General features: G+C 43.9%; 1 protein-coding gene across 1 annotated transcript in view; it reads right to left on the bottom strand.

The window, feature by feature from the left end:
* The window catches only part of LOC129701584 (serine/threonine-protein kinase 32B-like), a 276,952-nt gene that overhangs the window by 202,532 nt on the left and 47,145 nt on the right, over positions 1-27,275 (bottom strand).

The following is a 27,275-nucleotide window of genomic DNA, read 5'->3' as shown; positions in this document are numbered from 1 at the left end:
TGGAGCTAAACAGGACATAATATCAAGCACTAGAATGATTTGAACTTGACAGCAAACAGCATAATGACAGTGGAAGAAAGAAAAGCTGGTAATGCATAAAGCTAGCTGGTAATATCACAAACATGGATCTTAATCATATGCCTGCAGATGATAGGGCAACAATGTTTTTAATGAAGCTAAGGTTGAAGATCTATCACACAGTTGATAAATACTGCCTTCATGAATGTGCTCTCAATGAAAGGGAGGGCTGTGCCCATGACGAACTGTGCGGAGTCCACAACTCTCTGCAGCATCTTGTATTCCTATATATTAGAATTATCATATCAGGCCGTGATTCAACCATGTCAGGATACATTCTACAGAGAATCTAACGGAGTATTTGGTAACATGCCAAATCTCTTTAAGCTTCTAAAAAGGAGAGGTATTTAAGTCCATCTCAAGCAAGGCACTCAGTGTTTGAAAGGGCATTTAGAGATTGGACAACACATGATGGCCATGATCTACAAATTAATTTGAAAAATTCCAGTCCATCAAACTGGGATTGTGCAGTCTCGAACCTCTGGCTACATTGACACTTCTCAGGCCGTTCGTGCAATGCTGATCCCCAGAATGAGTAAACAAACCACAATTTCTGCTCTTTGCAAAGAAGTAAACAAGGACGGGCAAATTCTGGTCACACCATTCAAAAACTTTACTTTTCTGAAGAAAGTCCCAACCCAAAACGTCACCTATCTATGTTCTCCAGATACTGCCTGCCCTGCTGAGTTACTCCAGCACATTGTGTCCTACCTTACTTTTCTCATCATGTTTCTCTCAAAATTAAATCTACACATGAGAAGGATGAAAATATTATTGGGATTAGAGAGTGGATGAATCACAAAGTTCAAGCACAATCTGTCCAGCTCCCTGCTGTTCAATAGATCAATAGCATTCCAAGTTTTAAAAGAGCATCAGAAGAGGAGTACATTGAAAATAACCATCAAGAAAATGTAGAATCAAAACACCAGGCTTCACTGTGTATCATGTAACACTATTTCCGAGTGGAAAGCTTATGATATAACAATCTCATCAAAAAACAATTTTAGCCCAATTTATAACCAGCTCAAATCCTGCTGTGATGTTTTATTCATGTGGTCCTTCTTATTATCAAATTAGTTGTTGATGCAAGCTATTGCTTTGTTGTATGGACATAATGAAAATGTTAAAATGAAAATGATGTTTTTTCTAAAATGTGCCTTATGTTAATTTGTGTATGTCAGGATACCTTAAGGGAGCCCTGCAGACACTGTTGGATGGGCCTTAACATTAATAGCTAACATGAATGAGATTCCATTACAATATTTGCATGATAGCATTGAAATGGCAATTCACTGATACATTTCCTTTACCATTAGTGGTTCGAGAATCACTGCACTGCAATACATCACGGCCACTTGCATCATCAAAGTTCATAAGTTCATAAGGGAGAGGAGCAGAATTAGGCCATTCAGCCCATCATGTCTACTCCACCATTCAATCATGGCTGATTTATCATTCCCTCTTAACCCCATTCTCCTGCCTTCTTCCCATAACCCCAGACACCCATACTAATCAGCTTCAGATATTGGGTATGATAAAGGTAAAAGAGAATAGTTGAGAGTTGCAAGAGCTCAGGGATCAATAGATATAGAGTGAGGATTGCTGTCCTGTAGCTCTTTCCCACGTCACCAATGCCATTACTGGGAGATAGCCTTGATAGTCCTTCATGTACGCATTATCCCGCGTCACCCTCACCTCTGAGCACATAATCCATGAGTGATAAAACCAATAACTTTCTTCCATGGCATTTTAATTGTATTTTCTGATTTACATCCCTACAGTGCAGGTGATTGCTTCTAACGTTATAGACTAACGATTTTCAGCATGAGCATTGAGGGATGGCAGAGCTGGTTCTAGAGGTGGGGGGTGCAATTGAAGTATTTTTTCCTGTTCCTTGATGAGGAATAGATGATGAAGCATTTCCTGGTTCATCACAATGAGTGAAAACCAAGTTGCAGCAACATTAATGCAACATCTTGTAATCTTTCATTCATCGTTGGTACCAATGGTACCAATTCAAAGATTGCTCTCCGTATTTCATTCCCGCCCCTGATTAATACTCCAACAATTTTTTTAAATTTTCTCTTTTTCAGATGTGACTCAGTGTTGTCATGAACTTCCCAGTGAACGCAGACGGTTAAAAAGGCGACAGTAAATGGGACCCTGGTCTATTTACAAAGAGAGAGAGTGGGAAATGGTGCGTTGAACAGAAACACAGGAATCGAGACCCTGGTGTGGAAAGGGTATCCAGGTTCCCAGGGAGTCAGAAGCATGAGAACCCAAACACAGTGACTGGGGAGGGAGCACAAGATCTGGGACCTCAGTGTGTGGGAATGGAAGGCAGTAAATGGGACTTTACTGAGTTCAAAGGGAATGTGGGAGAGGGACCCCATTGAATTGAAAGAGAGTATTTAGACATGACCCGATGAACTAAATGCCAATCCATTTGAGACTTCTGAATAGTCGGATAATGAACTGATCAACTGAGTTCCACCGGCACTTTGTGTTTTGATCACGATTCCAGCATCTGCAGTCTCTTGTGTCTTCATTTTACTGTTCCACTGTACAATCTCCTCAAAATATGACTATTTTGAAGAGGTTCTCCTCATCTCCCCAACGAGGGTTCTGCGAGACTCTTTCTCATCACTCCCCCTCTATGATTCCTGTTGCTCTCTTACTTCTTGAACATATTCTGAGAGTTTGAAGACAGGTCCTAAAATGAAACATCGCCTTTCCCTTTGAAGAAGGGTCTGAAGAAGGGTCTCGACCTGAAAACTCACCCATTCCTTCTCTCCCCAGATAGTGCCTGTCCCGCTGAGTTACTTCAGCATATTGTGTGTCTATCCTCCTCAGATGCTGCCTGCCTGACTTGCTGAGTTTTTCCAGCACTTTATGTTTTCTTCCAGATTCTAGCATCAGCAGTCTCTTGTGTCTTCAATGGACTATCAGTGTTTTACTGTGCACAAGATACGCACTGCATCAGCAGGTCAAAGATCTACGCTGTCCGGATTTGTTCATTGTATGAAAGCTGCATTTGTGTGCATGGATAGACACAAAGTGCTGGAGTAACTCAGTGGGTCAGGCAGCATCTCTGGAGAAAAAGGATGAGTACAGGTCGGATGTGTGCATGGGTTGCATGCCGTGCAGTATCAGTCATGAACTTGGCAGATAATCTTTGCCACGCAAATTTTGTTATGGTGATTCAAATGCCATAGAATGAAAGATGGAGTAGCTAGCACTTACATGAATAAATTGCTGCCAAATGTTACACATCAAATAGATGCTGATGAAATAAAAGCTCTTTGATTCTGCTATGTGGTAGAACTGACAGTGGTAGCCAGTGGCAATGTGTATAAAGCAAATGAAATCCACCTCTGGCCCTGGTGATCTCTGCAAAACCATGTAATTTCTCTATTTGCTGGTTGCCACTAAAGAGAATGAAGTGTGACTACAAGTCTTTGAATAAATAACATTGACAACCTCACTTCCACAAAAATGAAAGGCAGAATATAAGATGTTGCATTACAGATGTTCATTGCCAAATAGAACTAGGCGCCTAACAGTTCATTTTCACAGTCCCTGATAGCAATTGGCAAAGCTCCAACATTGAATAAATGTTAGCAATAGGTGGCATATTTAAGAAATAATACTCTCATTACAGTGGCAATACCTCACAATAATTCCTGCCTGAAGTTCAGTCAAATTCTCTAAACACATTGAGTTTATCATGCACTCCTGTTGAGAGAACTTCTCCCCTTCCTCCCTGTGCCATTAAGTTGCCCCGATGTATATATCATCTGCACATTCTCCCAATCATGCCGCATTTAAAGGAGGATGTTTACTAACGCTTCCATGTCTGAGCTATCTGCCATATGCACGAGTGCAAGTTCCGCAGCACTTTCCATCGCAACCCCTGCAGGCTACGGTAACTTAAAACAGCTGAAAAAATGAAACATTACCGGATAATACCAAGAGCCAAACAAAATCAATCAGTAACTAACCATTAGCGAGTTGAGCATCCTTTTAAAGACAGTGTTAGGCCCTTGTTGCTGAGGCCGTATCCAGCTGTGAAGGTGTTGGCTGGGTAATAGTGGTTGCGCTTTGCTATTCTAGCAAATTAGTGTTGCATTGCGATCTTACATCCTCGGCATAACTCTTACAAAGTTTTACTACACTTGCACTCATCAAAGGGTGTTCAGTGTGATTCGCCCAACAAATACCTTGGGCATCATTTTGGATCTTTAACTCACAGTGCTCCCAAGATGGCACAGATGATCCCAATTTCTTGTTGTTAAATCACGCTAAATGTAAAAATGGGCCTGTTCGCTATTATTTCAGGAATTTCCCATAGTCCCAGGCCTGCATCAATTGTACCTTCTTCTTACCTTTCCCAGTTGCAAACCATTTGAACCCCATTCCTATATCGACGTTTCTGTACTTGTCTCCATTACCACATGAAAACTAGAGGAACAGCAGCTCAAATTCCACTTGGGTGGCTTAAAGCTCAGTTTTTTTCGTTTTCAGTTTGTTTGATAACCTGATATAATTATCAAAACCAGGATATGCTTACCAGATGCAATATATCAAATATTTATTGGAGTAACTCAGAGGGTCAGTCAGCATCTCTGGAGTAAAGTGATGTTTCGGGTTGAAACCCTTCTTCAGACAACAAAAAGAGGATGGGTGAAATGTAAAGCTGGAGGGGGCATAGGGATTGGGGACGGGGGAGGGTTGGGGGAGGATGGGCTGTGCATGTCCATCTATATCCCTTCCTTTGAATTGAAAGAGTAATTGATCCCTCCAGGTTAAATGGAATGTAAATTTGGATCATTTTAACACAGATAACAACACAATGTTAATACAGTGAACTTTAAACATATTCTAGTCTGAGACTTGCAAAAACTATTTTAGGTCATTTCTTTACACTCACACACACACACACATGTGTGTGCATTAACGCACTTTGCTCAAAAGAAAAATAACTAACAGCTATAAAATATTTAAAATTTGTCTTCAAGCAAGTAAATCTGGTAAGGGACTAATGTTCTTTGAAAATGTTACATTAGTAACATCAGGCCTTGAACACTACAAAACATTGTAGTGAACTTCAAGGACTTTGGGATTTTTATATTAGAATTGTCTTTTTTAATTTATTGACTTTTTAAAACTTATTACTGGACTAAGCGCGGACCCAATGGGTCCCGGTCCCCCAACGCAATATTCCACCACTCACCCATACCCGATACGATGTTCAGTGAAAATGGCAAGCCTTCCCCAACTGCTTGGGGAGGCTGCTTCATTTTGCATCACTGCCGCGTCACCAGCATTATTTTCAATTGTGATGCTGCTGACGGGCCTTCCCCAACTTCGCAAGCTCGGCCAGCAAGTGGGGACGCTGTTTCAAGGTAATTTAAGTTTTAAATGTCAATAAGTTCTATAATATAACATAAATCTGAACGAAACTTGTTTCATTTACATCGCAGAACAATGGTGAGTAAGGTGTGCCAAAAATTGTAGTGCTATCGTGTACCATTTTGTGAAGTTTCAGGAACACACACACATACAAACAATCAAACAAACAAACAAACAAACAAACAAACAAGATGAGAGTTTTTGTAATATATATGTAGATGTTATATATGAGTGCTGTGCTTACAAACCTGTTATGCTCCTGCAAGTAAGCATTGGTACATATGTACAACCATTGTGGGTACATATGATAACAAAACACTCTTGACTCTTGGCTAATGCAGGTGACCAAATACTTTACATGCGTGCCGGGAAATTAATGAAATCAAACCTGGTTTGATTATGAAATGTAATTTCATCTGGCACCATCATATTACTTGTTAAAGAACCTAGTCAAATTTTTAGGAAGATAAAGTTGTCCAGTCAATAGATATAATGAAAATAACCAGGGACAATTCAAAGTAAGACACAGTGCAGGAGCAACTGAGCGGGTCAGGTAGTATCTCCCAACAACATGGATAGGCGGCATTTCGGGTCAAGACCAAAGGAGGATCTCTCTTCCAGCTTTCTCCACCCATACTACAAATTAGTCTGAAGAATGTTCCCGACCCAAAACGTTGCCTATGCATGTTCTCAACAGATACTGCCTGATGTGTTGAATTGTTCCTGTACTTGTGTCTTTATTTTGTCAACTAGCATCTGCAGTTCTTTGTATCTACAATTCAAAGTAAAACTGTTCTTGGCAACAGCCATTTTCAAATTCTCCACCAGCTCTTAATTTGGACACGAAAGTTTGATTACTTGGGGAAAGAATGAAAGTTCAAAATTTTTCATTTTTTAAACAATTTAATGAGTTCGGATGATATGGCGCCATCGAGTGGCCAGATCATTCAATTATTAGGTGATAAATAATTTAAAAGGTTATGATGAGAAATGTTGGCACAATACTCTGATAAATACGTGGCAACACAAAGCCTTATTTACTGGACGGGAACTGTGAACAGAATGTGCAAAGTTACAGTTATATGTCCTGGAGCAGGGGTTCCCAAACGTTTTCATCCCGTTTACCCCTGGCAACTTAAATAGCACATAACAATATTATTTCACTTATTTATGAACAACTAATGATGAACAGATACCAGTATAACAGAACCAAACACAGTCAGTCAATGAGAAAAAATATGTACAAATCCAGATGAAATTTACCCACTGGGGATAAATTTACCTCAGGTTGGGACCCTTGTCCTAGAGCATTGTATGCTGGGAAACTAAGTGCAATCAGAAAGAAATAACTGGAGACGGGTAATGGATAATAATAGAGTCTGCATACATTTTAATTCTGATAATAATGTAGTCAGCAACAATTTGATTCCGATAATAATATAGTCTCAGCACAAAATGATTGCTAAGAATAGTCTGGAGTCAGTCTGATTCTGATAATAATAATAATAATAATATAGTATATGAACAATCTGGCCATAAATTTAAATTTTTCCTTACAAATTCTCATATCAACATTCAAAATGGAAATGGTCTCCCAAAGTTATCTCAACATAATTATAGGTTCTTACCAGGAGTAATCCTACGACAGTGGAAGAATGTAATCGCAGTAAAAGCGTGATTATTTTTTGTTGGCATTCCTAACAGCAAAGTAGCCCAAATACTTCACAGGAATATTACAGTTTAGACTTTAGAGATACAGCATGGATACAAGCCCAAAGAGTCCACACTGACCAGTGATCATCCTGTACACTAGCCTACACACTGATGCAATTTTGCAATTTTTTCCAAAGCCAATTAACCCTTAACCTGTACATCTTTGGAGTGTGGGAGGAAACATGAGCACCCAGAGAAAACCCACATCATCACAGGGAGAAAATACAAACTCCAGACAGATTGCACCTGCAGTCAGGATCGAACTCAGGTGTCTGATGCTATAAGGCAGCAACTCTACCGTTGCGCCACTGTGCCACACTGATATTATCACAAAGTCACAAGAGATTTTTGGACAGATAACTAAATACATGATACAGTGGCATGTATTAAGGAGGATCCGGAAGAATAACATCATAATAGGAATATATAATGTGAAACACAAACACAAGAGAGTGTTGTGAATGTACCAACAGAAGTAGATTTACAGGATTGAAATGGGAGCAGATTACAGTAAATTACGAGCTGATGTTCTCCATGCGGGAGGCCAAATATATGTGTGATTAGAAAGAGTTTACTAATCAAAGTGGGCAATCATATAATACTCCGAAAACAACTGATGCAAATAATGTTATTGGAATCAGATTGTACGCAGGCTGCGGTGTTAGAATTAGACTGAACACAGTTCCGTATTTTCAAATCAATTTTTATGCAGTGTATTTTGTTATTAGAATCACATCGTATGCAGATGATTATGTTACCAGAATCAGATTAAATGCAGACTGCATACTTAATAAAATCAGATTGTAAACCTGCTTTATTATCAATGAGACATAAAGGAGATTTGCGTAGCTAGCCTTTTGCAATTATTTCCAAAGTCAATTAACCCTTAACCTGTACGTCTTTGGAGTGTGGGAGGAAACCTGAGCACCCAGAGAAAACCCACATCATCACAGGGAGAAAGTACAAACTCCAGACAGGCATAGTCACTGTAGAATGCTTCTCTCTTCTTCAAGTTCTTCTTCAAGATCTTGAAGAGCGAAGGAGGTGATGGGGAGTTTTGAGCTTGGGTCAGTTAAATCTTATCTTCCTATCAGTGGTAAAGCAAAGGAGTAAACAAAAACTGAAATGGTGCAAAGGTCCTGGGGGATGTGGGACTGCTACAGGTTGCAGAGAAAAGCAGGGACATGATTATGGATGGATATGAACACAAACGAACTACACAGTCACCAATAGCTTTGAAACAAGTTCACCAACGCCTTATTCCTAATAGTCGGTGATTCAATCAGGCTAACCTCAAGAGTGTGCTGACAAAATCTTATTAGCTCATCTCCTGCCCTACCAGAGGCCCTAACACCCACGGCCACTACTACATAGCCATCAAAGATGCTTACCGCTCCAGATTGTACTTTGTTAAATCTGTTCACCTGGCTGTGCTTCTGCTCCCTGATCACAAGCAGACACAGATTGATACGGTACAGAAAGTAGTGGCATGTTGGTCTGAAGAAATGGACGACACTATTTGTGACTGCATTGAGTAAGTGGACTGGTCCGTATTCAAGGAATCTATGGCTAACCTAGATGAATATGCCACTGCTGTCACAGACTTTTTGTAGAGGAGTGTGTACTAAAGAAGACAATAGGTGTTTACTAAACGGAAACCATGGATGAAGTGCAAGATCCACTCCCAGATGAAGTCTAAGTCTGCAGTATCAGTTCAGATTAGTTTATTATCAGGAGTACCGAGATACAGTGAAAGTTTTTTGTTGCGGAAAGACAATACATGATAACAATCAATCAATTTACCGTGTATAGATACATGATAAGGGAATAACGTTTACTGCAAGGTAAAGCCAGCAAAGTCCGATCAAGGATAGTCCGAGGGTCATCAAAGACGTAGATAGTAGTTCAGCACTGGTTGTGGTAGTCAAGCTAAATGATCCTGAGCAATGCAAGAAATCTATCCACGACCTTCACAGAGCCATTAAGAATACCAGGAAGGAATTCCAGACTAAACTGGAGTTTCGAGGCAACAACATCGAATACCGTAGATTGTGCCAAGGTTTTCACGCTGTACCAGGCTGCAAACCGAAGACAGCAGTATCATGGCATATAACCGTCCCTCGTGATGAACTTCATGCATTCTACATTTGCTTGGAATAGAAGGTTGATGATAGAATGTCACCCATCTCACTAGTCTCAGGTGCTCCGTTACAACGGTTACTGAGGCAGATGTAACATTGGCCTTCCTAAGAGTGAATTTGTGGAAAGCAACTGATCCAGATGGTGTCCCTGACCGTATACTCAGGACCTGTGTGGATCAGCTGGCAGAAGTATTCACTGACACCGTTAACCTCTCACTACTCCATTCTGAGGTTCCTACCGTCTTCATAAAGACTAGGATCATCCCGGTGCTGAAGCAAACTAAGGTAAAATGCCTTAATGACTAAAGTGCCTTAGTGGCTCTATCATCCACCATTATGAAGTGCTTCGAGATGGTGCACAAAGCACCGGGTGGCGCCACCTGCAGTGGCTGCCTCGCTAACAGTCTGTCTGTCCTTTCTTCTTTTTGTTATTTTTAGTATGTGATCAAAAGTATGTTTTAGTGTTCTTTAGCTTGTTTTATGTGGGGGGATGTGGGGGGGGAGTTGGGGGAAACTTTTTTTCAATCTCTTACCTCGACAGAGATGAGATTTTTTTCCATATCGTAGCTCCGTCCCCACTGTGGCCTAACATCGTGGAGTTAGCTGGCTTTCCTGGAGACGGGCGCTCCAAGCTGCGGGAGTCTGTGGGACTTTAGCATCGCGGAGCTTGCAATCCCTTTGCCGGGGATCGAAGCTCCCATTGCAGGGCCTGTGGACTAGGACATCATGAAGCCCCCGGTCTCTGGTAAGAAGAGGCCGACTCGGGAGCTTCATGCCACGGAGAGAGTTTCAACCGCCCCGACGTGAGAGTTTCGATCACCCCGATGGGAGCCGATCGGCGGCTGCGGGGGCTTTGATGGCCTCGGCTGTGGATGGTTTGACTGCCCTGACTACGGGAGAACAAAGAGGAAGAAGATTTAACTTTATTGCCTTCAAATCACAGTGAGGAATGTGGAATCCACTGTGTTGGAAGTTTATGTTAACTTTTGTGGTTGTGTGTCTTGTTGCTTTTCACTTGGTATGGCTGTATTGTAACTCAAATTTCACTCTTCCTTAATTGGTACATGTGACAATAAACCGACCTTGAAACCTTGAAACCTTAATCCAGCGCCCCAGCCTGTCTTTGATCCACTGCAGTTTGCTTATCGTCACAATAAGACAGCAGTCGCCAAAGACCCAGACAACAAGGACTCCAACATTAGACTCCTATTTATTGACCATAGCTCTGCCTTCAAATCCATAATCCCATCTAAACTCATCTCCAATCACTTGGACCTAGGAATCAGCTTCCCTCCCTGTGCCATTGGATCCTTGTCAGATCCTTTCAACCCAAAGAGTTCAAACACAAAGGATAGGTGACAACACCTCCTCCACAATAATTCCCAACACCGATGCTCTTCACGGATGCGTTCTCAGTCCCCCACTGGTCTCCTACACACTCATCACTGTACAGCCTAGTTCGGCTCTAATTCCATCTATAAATTTGCAATCAACACCACAGTGGTGGGCGGAATCACGAACAATTATGAAATGGAGTACAGGAAGGAGATAGAGAACTTAGTGACCTGTTGTCAGGACAATAACCTCTCCCTCAATATCAGCATGATCTCAGGAATCCCCCAATCAGCATCAATGGTGCAGAAGTGAAATTGGTTGAAAGCTTCAAGTTTCTTGGCGTTAATATTACCAATTATTTGCCGTGGACCAACCACGTTGATACAACAGCTAAGAAGGTACACCTTTACTTTGTGAAATTCAGCATGTCTTCAGTGACTCATAAACTTTGACAGATGCATCAAAGTTTGGTTTGGGAACAGCTCTGTCCAAGACTGCAAGAAATTGCAGAGACTGGTAAATGTATCCCAGTGCATTAGACAGACCAGATTCCCTACCATTGACTCCGTCTATACCTTATGCTGCCTTGGACAAGCAGCCAACATAATCAAATACTTGTCCCACCCTGGCCACTCCTACTTCTCCCTGCTCACATCTGGCTGACGATACAGAAGCTTGGAAGTGTGCACCACCAGACTGAGGAACAGCTTCCTCCTCTCTGTGATTAACCTTCTCAACAGTCCTTCCATGAGCTAAGACACTGTTCGATTCTTCTCTACGCCATTGAGGACATTGGATATTGGAAGAGGCATAGGAATTCATGCACAACGATGCTGAGAACTTTCTGCAGCACCACATATCTTCCCCTTAGCTCCAGCTATTGTATTTGAGTTTGACTTGATTGTATGTATGTATAATATATCTGATCTGTTTGAATACATTGCAAAACAAAGGTTTTCATTGTACCTCAAAATACATGGCAATAACAAACCTACCCCTTAGTAGAGAATTTTAAACGGTAAAGTGAAATTTCACCATATACGTAGCTACAAAAATATATTTTAGGAAATTTTCAGGAATGTAATTTTTGTGACATATTAAACAGATATTAATTTATATCCTTTTCTTTGATTCCTCTGTTGTAAACTTAGTTTTGCAGCTTAAAGCCTATCCAGATGGTGAAACAGAAGTTCTGCATGCTCGGCATTATTGCACTAAGGCCCAGGGTCCTATTAAAGTAACAATGAACTGTGAGTAATTGTTACTCACAAAGTGAGTAATACAGCCTCAGACCACAGCTAATCCAAATCAAATTAATGGATGATAAATTGTGGAATTGGCTTCACATTCTGCAAATGGAATTTATTTCTAGTGAAAACTGGCAACTGAAATATAAAATAACGAGAAACACTGTGTTGTCTCCAAAGCTTGGATCTGGAAATGGAATGTAATATTAAATGCTATGCTTTATTGGAGGGTTTTTTTCGAGCAGTCTCCAACGGTCCCTTGAAGGATCTCCTGTTAGGCGCTACAAGCACGGATAAGATTGTTTGCCAGTTCTGCAGTAATCTATCCAGTGCTCCCTAAAGGAACCTGTGGAGGCGATAACATAATTTTACTAAATTACATTTGTGCAATGCCACAGCAGCAGGAGTGATTTCGTTTTCTCAGGAAATCAAACTTAATTGCCAAATGTGACTCGAAAACACTAATAAATGTCCCGGGAACCAAAGCAATAAAAACAAATATAACTTGAACCAGCCCCTTGGCAATAAGCTTTTATTCAGGGCTGTTTTAATATGTACTGTTTTTGCTTTATCAGAGCCAGATAAAAAATTTTTAAGCTGTTGTTTGAGCCGTTCCAGTTTGGCACACATTTCTGGGCCCCATGTTCTCACAGCGTAATGTTCACAGGGTGCACACTGACCTCCTTCTTGATCTCATTAGCACGTTCATGTGAAGCACCCGACATGCACGAATAAGAAGAAAGCAATTTATTATGAAGCAAAAATAAATTACCCGATATAACAGCAGAGCATATTCAAAGTCTTCAACAAGCTGCACTAATCTAACAAGGATCACTGGTGTTGTTCATATTTTTGAGGTGGATAACTATCTGCAGTCAATGGTCTCACACTCTGCCAAACATATAATGTGGAACAGAGAACAAAGAATAGTACAGCATAGTAACAGGCCCTTCAGCCCACAATGCCTATGCCGAATATGATGCCAAGACCAACTCTTATCTGTCTGAACATAACCCATATCTCTCCATTCCTTGCACATGCATGTCCCTATCCAGAAGTTTTTTTTTAAAAACCACTATCATAATTGGCTCTACCACCACACCTGGCATCTCTGTACAGACATTCACCACTCTCTGTGTAAAAAACATGTCCCTCACATCTCCTTTAAACGTTACCCCTCTCACCTTATCCCTGTGCTCTCTGGTATTTGATTTTCCATCCTTTGAAACACATTCTGACTGACTACCCTAACAAAATCTTTGACAGGTAATATCCAATTGGATATTTCCACAATTTATCTAATGCTTAGTTCACACATCAATGCTCCTACCGTTTTGACCTGGTGACTAGGTGAAAATATAATTTATCTGTCTGTAAGCCTGGGAGATAAAATAGTGGAAATCGATTAATTGTGAAAATGCAACACTGGATACCTGATTTTACTTCGGAGTCACGTGAGTGATTCCGTGAAGAACCCGCTGAGTACGCATGCGCGGCATTACGTCCAGCAGAGCAACAGCGGCGCAGCGAGAGTCAGGCGGTCCCGCTATGGAGGTGAAAGAACGGACCGTCAGGTAAGCTGATGTCGGGTTTCTCTTTCACAGGGAGCCTTCTGCTGTCCGGCAGAGAAGAAAGGCTCTAGAACAAACCTGTCCGCCGCTCGACTCCACAGAGGAGCGTTCCATCTGGGGGGGCAGCAACAGAACAGACCTGTTCCCCGCTCGACTCCACGGAGGAGCGTTCCATCTGGGGGGGGGCAGCATCAAGGCGGTAGGATCACTTACCCGGCGCTCCGCTATCCCGACACCGTGCTGAGCCCAGCCCACTAGCGCCTGAGCAGCGGGCTGGAAGTACCGCCACGGAAGAGGCGTCCGGCCGGTGGCTCCAACTTGTCGGACGGGAACGTCTCTCCACCCAGGCGGGGGAGAGACAGCCGCCTGAGCCGCATGGAGCGGTTCTTGGAGCAGGAGCTCTAGCGAGGTGCACCCCAGGAGGGGCGCTCTCGCAGAGGGGGTCAGGCTCTCCTTCCACAGTGCCTTGTGCACTGTCCATTGCTTCCTCCTTTCCAGAGGATAGCTTTGGTGACCAGGACTGGGCTGGTCTAGAACAGGGGCAATGGCTGAAGATCTCGGGAGTATGCAAGGGGTGCAAGAACAGGAAGAGCTGCTAGGTGTGGTGTGTGGTGGACAACTACGTGGAAACCCCACGTGCAGGAGGCCGTTAAAAGCCTGACGTCAGCCATCACATTGTTTTCTTCCTCGCTCCATGGACAAATACGGAGATGACCACAACCTTCGTAAACAAGTCATAAGACCTGCCATAAAATCCTACATTGCGGGGTTGTGTATACCCCAGCCACTGAGCCAGACCCACTGCTCTTTGGCAAAAACCTCACAAAGCATATGAAGGACATGCAAGAGGTTTTACAAAACTTTCGGCTCATGAGGGCAGGGCCGGGACGAGCAAACCAAAAACAGTAATTCCTACGCAGCAGCACCCCATCGCGTCCATCAGTCAATGTCTACCATATCGGACTGATGAAAGCTCGGGGTCTGCATTCTATCACCGAAAGTCTTCTTTAGACCAGGGCCCAGAGCGGACCCCATGGAAAATGTGCCACCCCCCAACGTCACCGCCACGTCAGATGACGTGCAACACTCGTTGGACCGGCAGGAAATAGAAGAATACCCATAACCATGGAGGTAGGTGGGTCTGGTTCCTACCAGTATATAAAGTAATACTAACACATGGGAGTCTATCACGAGTGATCAGTATATACTCAATGGCATTAATGAATACAAATACAATTCATACTAGAAAAATTGGCACCAGGTCAACATTCACCCCAGAGGGTATTTTTCCCCTCTCCGTTAAAGAAACAAGAGGGACAAGCTGAACTGGTGAGAATAATTACAAAGGGCATCATGGGAAAACCTGAACTCTTGCAATTCGTATCAAATATATTCACTAAACCCCAAAAAGATGGTGGATGTCGCATCATCATTGACTTAACTTCACTAAATATGTTTGTTAAGTATATACATTTCAAAATGGAACCGGTTGTTACTGCCAAACAACTAAATTCCAAAGGATACTTCATGGCAAGCATTCAACTTAAAGATGTTTACTATTTAGTACCATTCACTAGGATCATCGCAAATACCTGAAATTTACCTGGATGGGGCAGCTATAGCAGTTTAAAGCGTTACCCAATTGGTTCACATCAGCCCAAGAGTGTCACCAAGACACTAAAACCAGCTCTGGCAATATTCAGAAGACAAAAACATATTGTCATGGCATATCTTGATGATATCCTAAATGGTAGGCAAGACCATGAAATTGACTATGTTAGCTGTTCAGCTACCAAACAGTTATTCGAAACCCTGGGGTTGTCTTACATCCAGATAAATCTAAGTTGAAGCCATCCACTATCATGGACTTCTTGGGCTTCACAATTAATTCAGTCTACGTGACTGTAACATTGACAAAAGACAACATAGTTGAATTGGCACAATCATGCAACAATTTAATGGTCAACAAACTACCAACTACTCGACAAGTAACAGAGTAATTGGGAAAATGGTAGCAGCATTTCCGGCTACATAATTCGGACCTTTGTACCAAAAACGACATACAGGTCATTATGATCGTTTCATGAAGTTACCCACTGAAGTAATATCAGAACTACAGTGGTGGGCAAAAAACGTTTGACATAGTTTCAGCCTATTATCACTAACCCTACGTTAGTTGTCTAAACAGATGCCAGTGCTCAAGGCTGGGGAGCAACTAACTCTATATCCAGCACAAGTAGTAAATGGATTAACCCAGAATCATCGTTACCACTTACACTGGGCATTAATTATCTAGAGATGTTGGGTGACTTTTATGGTTTAAAAGCATATGCATAAATATGCATCACTTGCATGTACGGTTATAAATAGATAATACTACGGTGGTGGCTTACATTAACCATATGGGCGGCATAAAATCGGTATTATGCGACAAGTTGGTCAACACAATTTGGCAATGGTGTGTCCAAAGACATATTTGGCTATCAGTAACTTACCTGCCAGGTAAGCTAAATACAGTGGCAGACACCAGGTCATGTAAATTTAATGACAACATCGAATGGATGTTAAAACCCCCAAATTTATTTTCACAAAAGTTATCAAGCAATATGACACGCCAGATATCGATTTATTTGCATCAAGGCTAAATCACCAGGTACCTATGTATGTCGCTTGGGAACCAGACTCTGAGGCAGCAGCGGTAGATGCGTTCGCGCTGGATTGGGGAAATTCTTCTTCTATGCATTTCCTCCCTTCTGCCTCATCAGTCGGGGACTACGCACAGTACAAATGGACTCTGCTTCAGGTATTTTGATAGTACCCGGCTGGCCTACACAGCCATGGTTCCCAATACTCCATGACATGGTTGTTGAAACTCCGATGGTATTCCCCAGTGACCCAGAGTTATTAACACCCAGTGTCGGGCACAAGCCACCCGTGCCATGAAAAAATCAAACTCCTGGGTTGCAGATTCTGCACAAACCACTTCTGGGACTGGGATTATCATAACAAACCATCGACACCATGTCAGTATCCCTCCGAACATCCACTCAAAAACAGCACTTGTCCAGCATCAAAAAATGGGAGAAGTACTGCTTGGATACAGAGACCACCTACTCAACCGCTACAGTTACCAACGCACTGGAATTCCTGGCGAACCTTCACCACGATGAAGGACTCAGCTACAGAGCCATCAACACAGCTAGAATTGCCCTGCCTGTCTATTTAAAACCAGCTCCAGGACAACAGGCCATGGGGTTCCACCAGCTGGTGGTCAAACTAATGAAGGGTATTTACAACTCTAACCATCTAGACCAAGGTACACCCATATATGGGATGTCAGTGTGGTCCTGACATACCTCAGGGGATGGCCACCAGCCAGATCCCTCTACCTGGAACCATCTATGCTCAAAACACTCATGTTGATGGCACTTGTAGCTGCACAGAGGGTCCAGTCATTACACCTATTGCGACTGGATAGCATGCTCACAGCTCCAGACCGGATCTCTGTCGTTATCCAGGGAATGATCAAACAGAGCAGACCAGGAACACCTAATCCAGTCATTGAATTCCGGGCTTACCCGCCAGAAACACGGTTATGTGTCATGACCCTACTATCCTACATAGACACAACCAAAATATTTGAGGGAGATGAAAAGCCGTGTGGGTCAGTCATAAAAAACCTTATGGTCGGGTGATGAGCCATTTCGAGATGGCTCAAGCAGGTGCTAAAAGCTGCTGGGATAAAAACTAACATGTGCAAATTTAATTCCACCAGGGCAGCATCCACGTCGACGGCTAAAAGAATGGACGTGCCTATAAACCACATCCTGGCTACAGCAGGATGGTGGGGTGAAAGACCGTTCAGAAATTTTATAATAAGCCGTTGGCAAAACCTGTTTTATTGGCAGAAAAGATTTTAGACTGCAAATATTTAATTTTAGCCCAGGGGAGCAATTTAATTTCTTTGTTGTTATTGTTAAAAAATACCATTGGGTTTTTATACAAACAGATTCATTGGTTGGTTACGATAACACACTTCCTCCCTCAAAGACTTCGGCAGTGATGTAGTAATAACTGTTACACGGTTTGAAATCACAGAGCTTTGAAATCTTCACGGAATCACTCACATGACTATAAAGTAAAATAGTAAGATTAAACGAGAACTTACCAGTTTGAAGTTTGATCTATATTTTATGAGGAGTTAAGATGAGGGATTACGTGCCCTCCGCTCCCACCCTCAATAATATGGGTCAAATTCATAAACTGATGTCTCCTTATCTTTACTATGTTTACTTCAATAACTGTGTCTATCTGTGATTCCACACCGCTGCTTTGAAGTATGCCGCGCATGCGTGCTGAGGCGGGCTCTTCACGTAATCCCTCATTTTAACTCCTCATAAAATACAGATCAAACTTCAAACTGGTAAGTTCTCGTTTAATCTTACTATTTTAACTATGTGCAAACAGGTAGAATAAAGATAAGGGGTTTAGCTTTGGTGTACATGTTACATTTGAAGCTTTCAATCAACCATTAAGGCAGTCCTATGAAATGGTTACCTAGCCTTGGCCTATGAGCCTTTCAGCTGAAAACAGTAACTCCATCATTTATGCTTTTAAGAACTACAGCGCTATAAATTTGACAAATATTGTAGTTGTGAGTTCTTGTGCATTGTTTTCTTAATAGTGAACAGACTTGTATCAGAATTTTTACTCAAAACACTATAGTAATATTTTACAATGCTTAAAAGGTCTTGGAGTTTTAAAGACAACATTTTCATTGATTGGTTGTGAGCATTGCCTGCTAGGCTAATGTTTATTGCTCATTCCCAATTTCATAGTCATAGATGTACACAGCATGGAAACAGGCCCATCGACCCAACTTGTCCACACTGACCTACATGCCCCACAAACATTAGTCCCATCTGCCTGTGTTTCACCCATATCCCTCTAAACATATCCTATCCATATAATTTTCTTAAGTCAATGGCTGTTCAGGCATTTCAGCCAAAAGTCATCATCTATGTTGCCTTGGAACCAGTGTCACAAATGGGTCAGAACATGTAACAAGGGCAAATTTCCTTCCTTTATGCATATTAGTGATACAGGTGGGATTTTTCAAAATTGCCATTCCTGACTTGGATTTCAGATTTGGAGGGATTGGAAGGAATGTACTGCCTGAAGAAGGGTCTCAACCCGAAACGTCATTCAGTACTGCCTGAAGAAGGGTCTCAACCTGAAACGTCACCTATTCCTTCGCTCCGTAGATGCTGCCTCACCCGCTGAGTTTCTACAAGTAATAAAGTAAAGCAGGTACAAGAGAAGATCTCTCACAATGAGCATGCATTATTCTTCAGGAATAGGTTCCCCACGATTAATGGCTGTTAAGTTTGATTAATGTTCACCAATGTCAACATTTCTATACATCACGCTAGCTAATATTGTGCTATAGCAATTGAAGTAATCAGATGATAATGTAAGAAGAATTGTCAAGCATTACGTCGTCCCATTGGACTAATGCAAGTGGTAACTGGCTAAAATGACTAATTAAGCCTTAAAATTATGAATCTCAGTTGGAATGTGGCCAGATTCTCAATGCAGAGAAGAAAGTGTTGATAATATTATTTGATATAAAACATGAAAGAACATGAATTTACAATAAATTATCTTATGTTCATCCTTAAGGCTGCTTTGACCTCCTCAGAAATAATCAGATAAAAAGCTTGGGGAGCTGAGAGAACTAACTGCAAAGGAGTATGATATATTTAAAACATGTACAATCATTGTGATCAATCATGTTCAATCTTTTTGATAAATCCTGCCCATTTTTATGTATTCAGTTACACTTTGTGCGTATGTGTGTGAGATATGTGTGTGTGTGAGATATGAGCGCTATGTGGGGCATGTGTGTGTTTCCATGCCTGTACTCTGTCCTTTTCCTTTCCTTTAGTATATCTGATCTGTCTTCTTTCCACGTTGGCCCTTTGCCTAGAGTTCTGTTGCTGTTCTTCAATCTTTCTTAAAGCTGAGTCTCACGTTGCGAGTTGAGACAAGAGGTACCCCGAGTGAAAGACTCGTGGTTGTGTACGAGATTGCAAGTGTATGATCAAGAGTTTAACCGAGTTCCCACGGGTATGACAAGTTTGCCGTTTACTTGTCATTTCTGCGATGTTCCAAGTCTGCCTCCCGAGTTACTCTTGAGTCAATCCTGATTGAAGGTTTGTTTTAATAAGCAACAGTGCTATGATTTAATAAGCAACAGTGTTAAAGAAGACATCTCCATCCTGTGGCTTTGTTTTAAAGATAGAATTCAGCGCGGCCGCATCTATTGATGTGACCTACAAAGGGAAAATGCGCTCCATCCAGTGCCAGAGCAGTTATACTTATGATTTGTTTGAAACACACAGGTTTGATATGTTTTAATTGAATTTACTGCCATGTCTACACACTGCGGGGAGACGGGAGATGAAATCTTTGAATGTGGACGGATATGCACAACAGATTGTTGGGAGACGGAGCTCAGGGTTCGCCTCCTGGGCTGCTTTGGTGCCCAGGCGTGAGTTGAGGTGGAGAGAGGTTGGGGGGGGCGTCATTAATCTGTCTGGGGTGACATGGCTCTTGGGTTAGGCTGGGATCATTCTCTGCGGGATGATCCTAGTGCGGGAGACAAGTGTAGGAGAGGTGTACTGACTGTGTGGGCAGACACTTTGGAAGTGATTGCCCACCAGTTTCAAAAGCCGCTGTGTCTCCCTGTCCCTGGGATAGCAGGGGGCGACCAAACAGCACAATACCCCCCTCCCCCTCCACGACAACACGAAGAGTCAAGAGTCAAGAGTCAATTTAATTGTCATTTGGACCCCTGGAGGTCCAAACGAAATGCCGTTTCTGCAGCCATACATTACACACAAATAGACCCCAGACACAACATAATTACATTTTACATAAACATCCATCACATAGCTGTGATGGAAGGCCAAAAAAACTTATCTCTCCACTGCACTCTCCCCCCCCCCCGATGTCAGAGTCAAAGTCAAAGCCCCCGGCTGGCGATGGCGATTGTCCCGCGGCCATTGAAGCCACGCCGGGTGGTGCGAGGTCGCACACCAGGTCTTGGTGTTGGAGCCCCCGGTGTGCGCTCGCAAAGTCCCACGGCCATTCCAGCCGCGCGGGGCAGTGGTGTCAGGCCCCGCTCCAGGAGCTCTTCAACCCCGCAGCACGGGCGGGAGAATTCGCCGTTGCAGGAGCCCCGAAAAGCGGTCTCCCTCCAGGGATCCACGGGCTCCCGGTGCCGCCGTCCGCAGACCCGCAGTAGCAGCCTCCGCATCAGCAGCAGCAGCGGCAGCAGCAGCAGCAGCAGCGGCAGCAGCAGCGGCAGCAGCAGCAGCAGCGCTCCTCCACCGCTCCACCCGCTCCGGTCTCGGCCAGCTCCGCGACGGCAACGGTGAGTCGGCACCAGAGTCCCCGGCTTCTTCCCGTTGGAGGCCGCTCCTCGTTGCGGCCTCAACGACACCTGAGACCCGACGAGAAAAGGTCGGGTCTCCAGTGCAGGGAGAGATTCAAAGTTCCCCCCCCCCCCTCCCACCCCACCCCCATCCCCCCCACACACACACCCCACATAAAATAACAAAAAAAAATAAAAACGCAGACAAAAAATAATAAAAAACGCGGACAGGCTGCAGAGGGCCGCTGCTGGCCAGAGCCGCGCCGCCTACCGGAGGGCAACGATCCCAAGGCTTTAGTGTCAGGAACAGCGGGCAGGCGACAATCACCTGCCATAACGCGAGAGAGATCATGCACTGTTGTAGGTCTCCTTTGCACGTCGGTGTTTCTGTCTTTCTCCATCTCATTGTTGGCCCTATCTGTCACCACCCCCACCTACACCCCTCTGCTTCCCGACCATGTGCGTGACCCCTTCCCTCCCCTCTCCAGCTTCCCGCCCATTGCACAAGGCGCGGGTACTTTGCACTGTCTTCACGTCGGCGATGCCAGCAGGTCAGTGCCAGTTGCCCTGGGGCAGTCACTCCCTTCAGTTTCCCAGGGAGTCGGGATGGGACTGGACTTGGGAGGGAAAGGTGGAGGGGGGGGGGAGACGTCAGGACCAACGGGACACCGACCCCCAGGCCCACCAGGCACGCCGGCTCTTGACTATTTTCTGAATTTCATCGTAAAATGTTCCTGTTATTAAAAAATAGTAATGTCTATCCTGTCATGAGTAATGTGTGAGCCTGCAGCTCTTTACCTCCACCCCCCTCCCCTCAGTCCGACACCGACATCCTGCTGAAGATGGGCAGCTGCCGGCTGGATGAAGTGGCAGCGGGTACCGTAGGGGCAGAAGCTGATGGTGTGCAAGGTACGTCTTGTTCTTGGGGTGGCGGATGAGGGGGTGCAGCTCGGGCTGTGGGCGAACTGCCACTTGTCGCCGTAGCGGCCCATCGGGGAGCGGGTTCCTCTGGAGTTGGAGCGGGGCTGGGCTGGAGTTGCTGCTGGCTGTGGGTCTCTGGGTTCTCTGTGCTTGCAGTGGGCCTGGTGGGCCTGGGGGTCAGTGTCCCGTTGGTCCTGATGTCTCCAGCCACCCCCATGGTCAGGAGCTGAGACTGGGAACTGTAACGCCCTTGCCCCCTCCCTCTGCAACTGCAAACAACCCCACTCTCCTGCTCACCTAACCCACCCATCCCCCCCAAACCCCCCCCACCTTTCCCTCCCAACTCCAGTCCCGTCCCGACCCCCTGGGAAACTGAAGGGAGCGACTGCCCCGGGGCAACTGGCACTGACCTGCTGGCATCGCCGACGTGAAGACAGTGCAAAGCCCCCGCGCCTCGTGCAATGGGCGGGGAGCTGGAGAGGGGAGGGAAGGGGTCACACACATGGCCAGGAAGCAGAGGGGTATAGGTAGGGGTGGTGACAGAAACACTGACATGCAAAGGAGACCTACAACAGTGCATGATCTCTCTTGCGTTATGGCAGGTGATTGTCGCTGGGAAACTGAAGGGAGCGACAATCTGCTGCTGCCTGCCTGCTGAGTTAAAGAGTTCCCACGGTAGACTCACGATACACTAAGGGCCACTATGTTCTTACAACGAGTTAAAATGTTTCAATTCTTAACCACAAGAGTAAAATTGACTCGTGGAAAATTTTAAACATGTTTGATTTTTTGCAAGAGTTGACAAGTTTCGCGAGTACCTGCCATTAGCGCCACGAGTGTCTAAGTTGCATCCACGAGTTCCGTACGTTAATCATACGTTATTACCACGAGGTTTAACTCGGGGTACCTCTTGTGTCAACTCGCAACGTGAGACTCAGCTATTACTTCCTTGACCATTTTACAAAACTATTTCCCGCCCAATCTACAAATGTCCCTTTGCAAGACTCAGAATAAGAATATTAACATGCCTTTACAGTGGAGGCCTTGGAGTCTTTCATAAGATTTAGAATTCCAGATCTTCCAATCTACCTTGTGGCCCTTGCTTTCTTTTAAAAACCTGCACTTTCTCTGTGGCTGTAACACTATTTTCAGTCTATTTTTCTTTTGCACTTCCTGATGTAGTCCTGTATGGCGTGATTTGCCAGGATAGCATGTAAAACAAAGTGTTTCACTATATCTCTGTACATACTTATGACAATAATAAATTACTATAATTAATCATTTTACATGTCACTATAATACTTTGGAATCTATGTTGAATATTCTACTTCAGTTTAGTGAACTGATCTTCAAAGAATTTAATGGTTTACCGGCATGGTCAATGTCATCTTCAAGTGTCTGATGTCATCCACTTTGCCACAAGTCTCACACATTGTCTAATGAATGACATTTCCATCACTTAACTATGAACAATCCCAGTGAATCAGAATTCACACTTAACATGCACAAACAAACTTCCCACTTCCCCAAGTTGTGTGAGCTTGCACAGCACTGATCAAAATACTATGAGTATGGAAACTATGAGTGCTGGAGTAACTCAGAACCTGTACCTTTTTATATCTCTAGCTTCCCTCTCTCCTGACCCTCACCCGAAATGTCACCTATGCCTTTTCTCCAGAGACGCTGCCTGACCCGCTGAGTTCCAAAATATATTTTTATAAACAAATAAATAAATAAATAAATAACCCCGCCTCACCTCCTATCACCTCGCCTACAGTCTGTCTGTCTTTTTGTCTTTTTTCTTATTTTTAGTGTGTTTTTAAAAGTTTGTGTTAATGTTCTCTGGTTTGTTTTATGTGGGGGGTGGGGGTGGGGAGGTCGGGGGAAACGTTTTTTTCAATCTCTTACCTTGCCGGAGATGCGATTTTACTCCGGATCGTATCTCTGGTCGTTCTGCAGCCTAACATCATGGAGCTGGCGGCTTTGCTTGGGACTGACTTTGAGCCCCACCGCAGGGTCGTGGACTTACCATCGGAGCCTGCGATCCCTTGCCTGGGATCGACGCACCAACCACGGCCTGTGGATTTCAACATCGAGGAGCTCGCAGTCTCGGGTAGAGACTGATGTTGGGGAGCTCCAGGCCGCAGGAGGTTCGACCAGTCCTGACTCGGGAGTCTGATCACCCGGCGTGGGGAGCTGAGATCCCCCCAATTCGAGAGCTTGATCGCCCCGATACGGATGGCTCGACCGCCGGTTGCGGGAGCCAAGATCGCCTCGACAACAGAAGGTTTGAGTGCCCTGACCGTGGGAGAACAAAGAAGATTGAACCTTTTTTGCCTTCCATCACAGTGAGGAATGTGGGGGTGTTCATGTTAAAAATGTATTTGGGTGTCTTGGTGCTCTTTATTGATATGACTGTATGGCAATCTGAATTTCACTGTATTGGTACGTGACAATAAACCTTGAAACCTTGAACTTGCTACAAGCTGCACCATGTTGCATAGGATTGTGCATGGACAAACCTTTTATCTGTCCTGCTGCATTACTGGTGACAGCTGATTTTCAGTAAAGGTAGACACAAAATACTGGAGTAACTCAGCGGGACAAGCAGCATCTCTGGAGAGAAGGAATGAGTGACATTTAGGCTGAAGAAGGGTATCGACCTGAAATGTCACCCATTCCTTCTCTCCAGAGATGCTGCCTGTCCTGCTGTTACTCCAGCTCTTTGCGTCTATCTTCAGTGTACATCAGCATCTGCAGTTCCTTCCTACACATTTCCTCTGTTGATTTTCATTATATGCAATTTGTTCAGGAGCGTGTGGGTGATGCACCAGAGTCAAATACGAGGGGGATTGAGTTGATTTAGAGTTACACCGGAGTTAGGTAGATTTGGCATTGTGAATACAATGGGATAAAATGAATGCAATTAGACTGCTCCCTGGCAATTGGGTAGTGATAACCAAAGATCCTAGAGCAAACAAGATAGATCACTCGACGAATAAGATGTAGTACAGTCATGGGCAGATTCATGGGTAATTTTCGACCCCATTTCCGTAACCGGCTTCCTTCTCCACACCAAAGATTCCACAGTGGAGCAATGATAACTAATGCGGAGATGGTAGCCGGTTATGGAAATATTCTCGTAAAATATGTTATTTGGTAAAAATCTTTTCCTCATTTTCAGAATTTTAATTTATTGACACAAACTGGTCCCCCGCGACGTTGATTACACTGCGAGTCGGGTCGGGTCGGGTCTGGTTACGGATATGGATGAAAAAACAGCCCACTTTCCATTACGTTGCGTACTACACGTCAGCCCTTTGCATTTAGCAGGATTGATCTATCCTGCTCTGCTATAGGATCTTTGGTAATAACAAGGATAACTTGATGCAGGTTACACACCGGCTGTATGACAATGGAGTGTCATCGGGTTATCCTCATCAATTCATCAGGTTACCCTCATCAATTCTATCTGAGAGCTCATCAAAAAGTTTTGGCCAATTGGTTAAGCATAATTTTCCCACAATAAATCTGAGCGGACCCGTCCTAAATAATTCAATTTTTCCAGGTGCTATTAATCATTTCCTAGATTAATGTTTCAAAACACATTCCCACCACTGGGGGTAAACTGACTGGTCTGCAGTAACTAGGTTATCCCTGTTCCCTATTTTGAACAAGAGAGTGTCATTCTCCACCCTCCAGTCCTGCACCCAAGGATCCTCTGACACCGCTCCCATAACCAAAGAAGCACAATGATTCATAGACACCTGGACCTGACCGACCACTGGCAACATGCTCCTTCAATCTCTCCAACAACTTGCACGTTTCAGAAAAATTACAACAAATGTGGTTGGGTGGGAAGGAACTGCAGATGCTAGTTTACACCGAAGACAGACACAAAATGGTGGAGTAACTCAGTTGGACAGGCAGCTTCTCTGGAGAGAAGGAATGGGTGATGTTTCGGATCCAGACCCTTCTTCGGATTGAGAGTCAGTGCAGAAGGAAACAAGAGGTATGAAAAGGTACAAAGAAGAAATGATTGAAAGGTATGAAAATAATAACTCAAAGCCAGCAACGATGATCCAGGAAAGGTAGAGCCCACAAAGGTCTATTGTTGGCTGTGGAAAAGGTGATAATGCGTGGATACATACAATGAAATTAAGCAGGGGATGTGTCTGTAATAATAGGTGTTAATTGAATGACACACAGTCCAATGTTCCTGTCACACCATTGCCTCTAAAGATCACAAATTGCAAGGAATTCTGGAAAGACCAACTCCATCCGAGGCTTGTAAACCAATTACCTTTTAACCTGCAATTAATTGATTATCTCTTAAAATACCACAGGTTAAACAGTCCTTCCTACTGTGCAATGCTAGATCTTCATGTGTGAGTTGAACACACAAGGCTGAGAATTGCTGCTGATTAGATCAAGGGTGCAATAGTTATTTAATGATGATAGGGGAATGCTCCCAGCATATTTAAGGATCTGACCTGCTGGTGAAGCACCAAGTGCACAATAAAAATGTTCAACACGCATGGGAGCCACAGAAACCATTACACAAGAAAATAGGAGCAGCAATATGCCATTTGTTCTTTATGCTGTACCCCACCGTTCAATATAATTTATTTCAATAGGATCTATTCACGTCTTCTTCCAAACCAGATCCCCATAGCCCTCACTTCCTCGAACTTTCAAAAATTACTTCCAGTTTCAATATATGTAATAATCCCACCTTCACAACCATCTGGGATAGAAAACTCCAGAGATTTACTATCTGCAAGAAGAATGTTCTGCAAACCTTGGTTTAAATGACTGGCCCCTAATCTTGAATCTACATCATCTCATGTGAGTCTTTAGACTTTAGAGTTACAGCACAGAAACAGGCCCTTCGGCTCATCAAGTCTGTGCCAACCAGAGATCACCCTCTACATTAGCACTATCTGTCACAGTCTGCCCTCTCCTCATTCTCATCCACTTCACCTCCCAGTACTTTTCCACTGGTCCCTCCTTCTCCTCACCTGCCTGCCTGTCACTCCCCTCTCATCAGCCTAACTCTCCTCACCTGTTGCATTCAGTTGCCTCTGATCACCTATTAACCCGGTATATAGACTCTCCTCACCGTTCACACAGTGCCAGATTGTTCTCAGCATTCATGCAAGACTCTCCAGCGATTTCCCGACTGCCTACACGGATTCGAACCTGCCTGCCCCGGACCATTCTGTCCTGTCGTCTTCCCGGATATCACCTCAGCCTTCTGTCCCGTACCTCCTGGTTTCTGTCTGCCTCTCTCCTGGGCTGTTTGGTGTATCCCTGCAACGGCTCCTGCCTGGCTTCGACTCTCCTTTTGTCTGTCCCTCGCTGGTTTGTTTGCATCGTGTGTTGGATCTCCTGGTTACCGGACCTTCCGCTACCCCGA

Source organism: Leucoraja erinacea, chromosome 1 (genome assembly GCF_028641065.1).
Source record: "Leucoraja erinacea ecotype New England chromosome 1, Leri_hhj_1, whole genome shotgun sequence".
Classification (NCBI taxonomy): domain Eukaryota; kingdom Metazoa; phylum Chordata; class Chondrichthyes; order Rajiformes; family Rajidae; genus Leucoraja; species Leucoraja erinaceus.
This window is presented reverse-complemented; position numbering and strand designations above follow the sequence as displayed.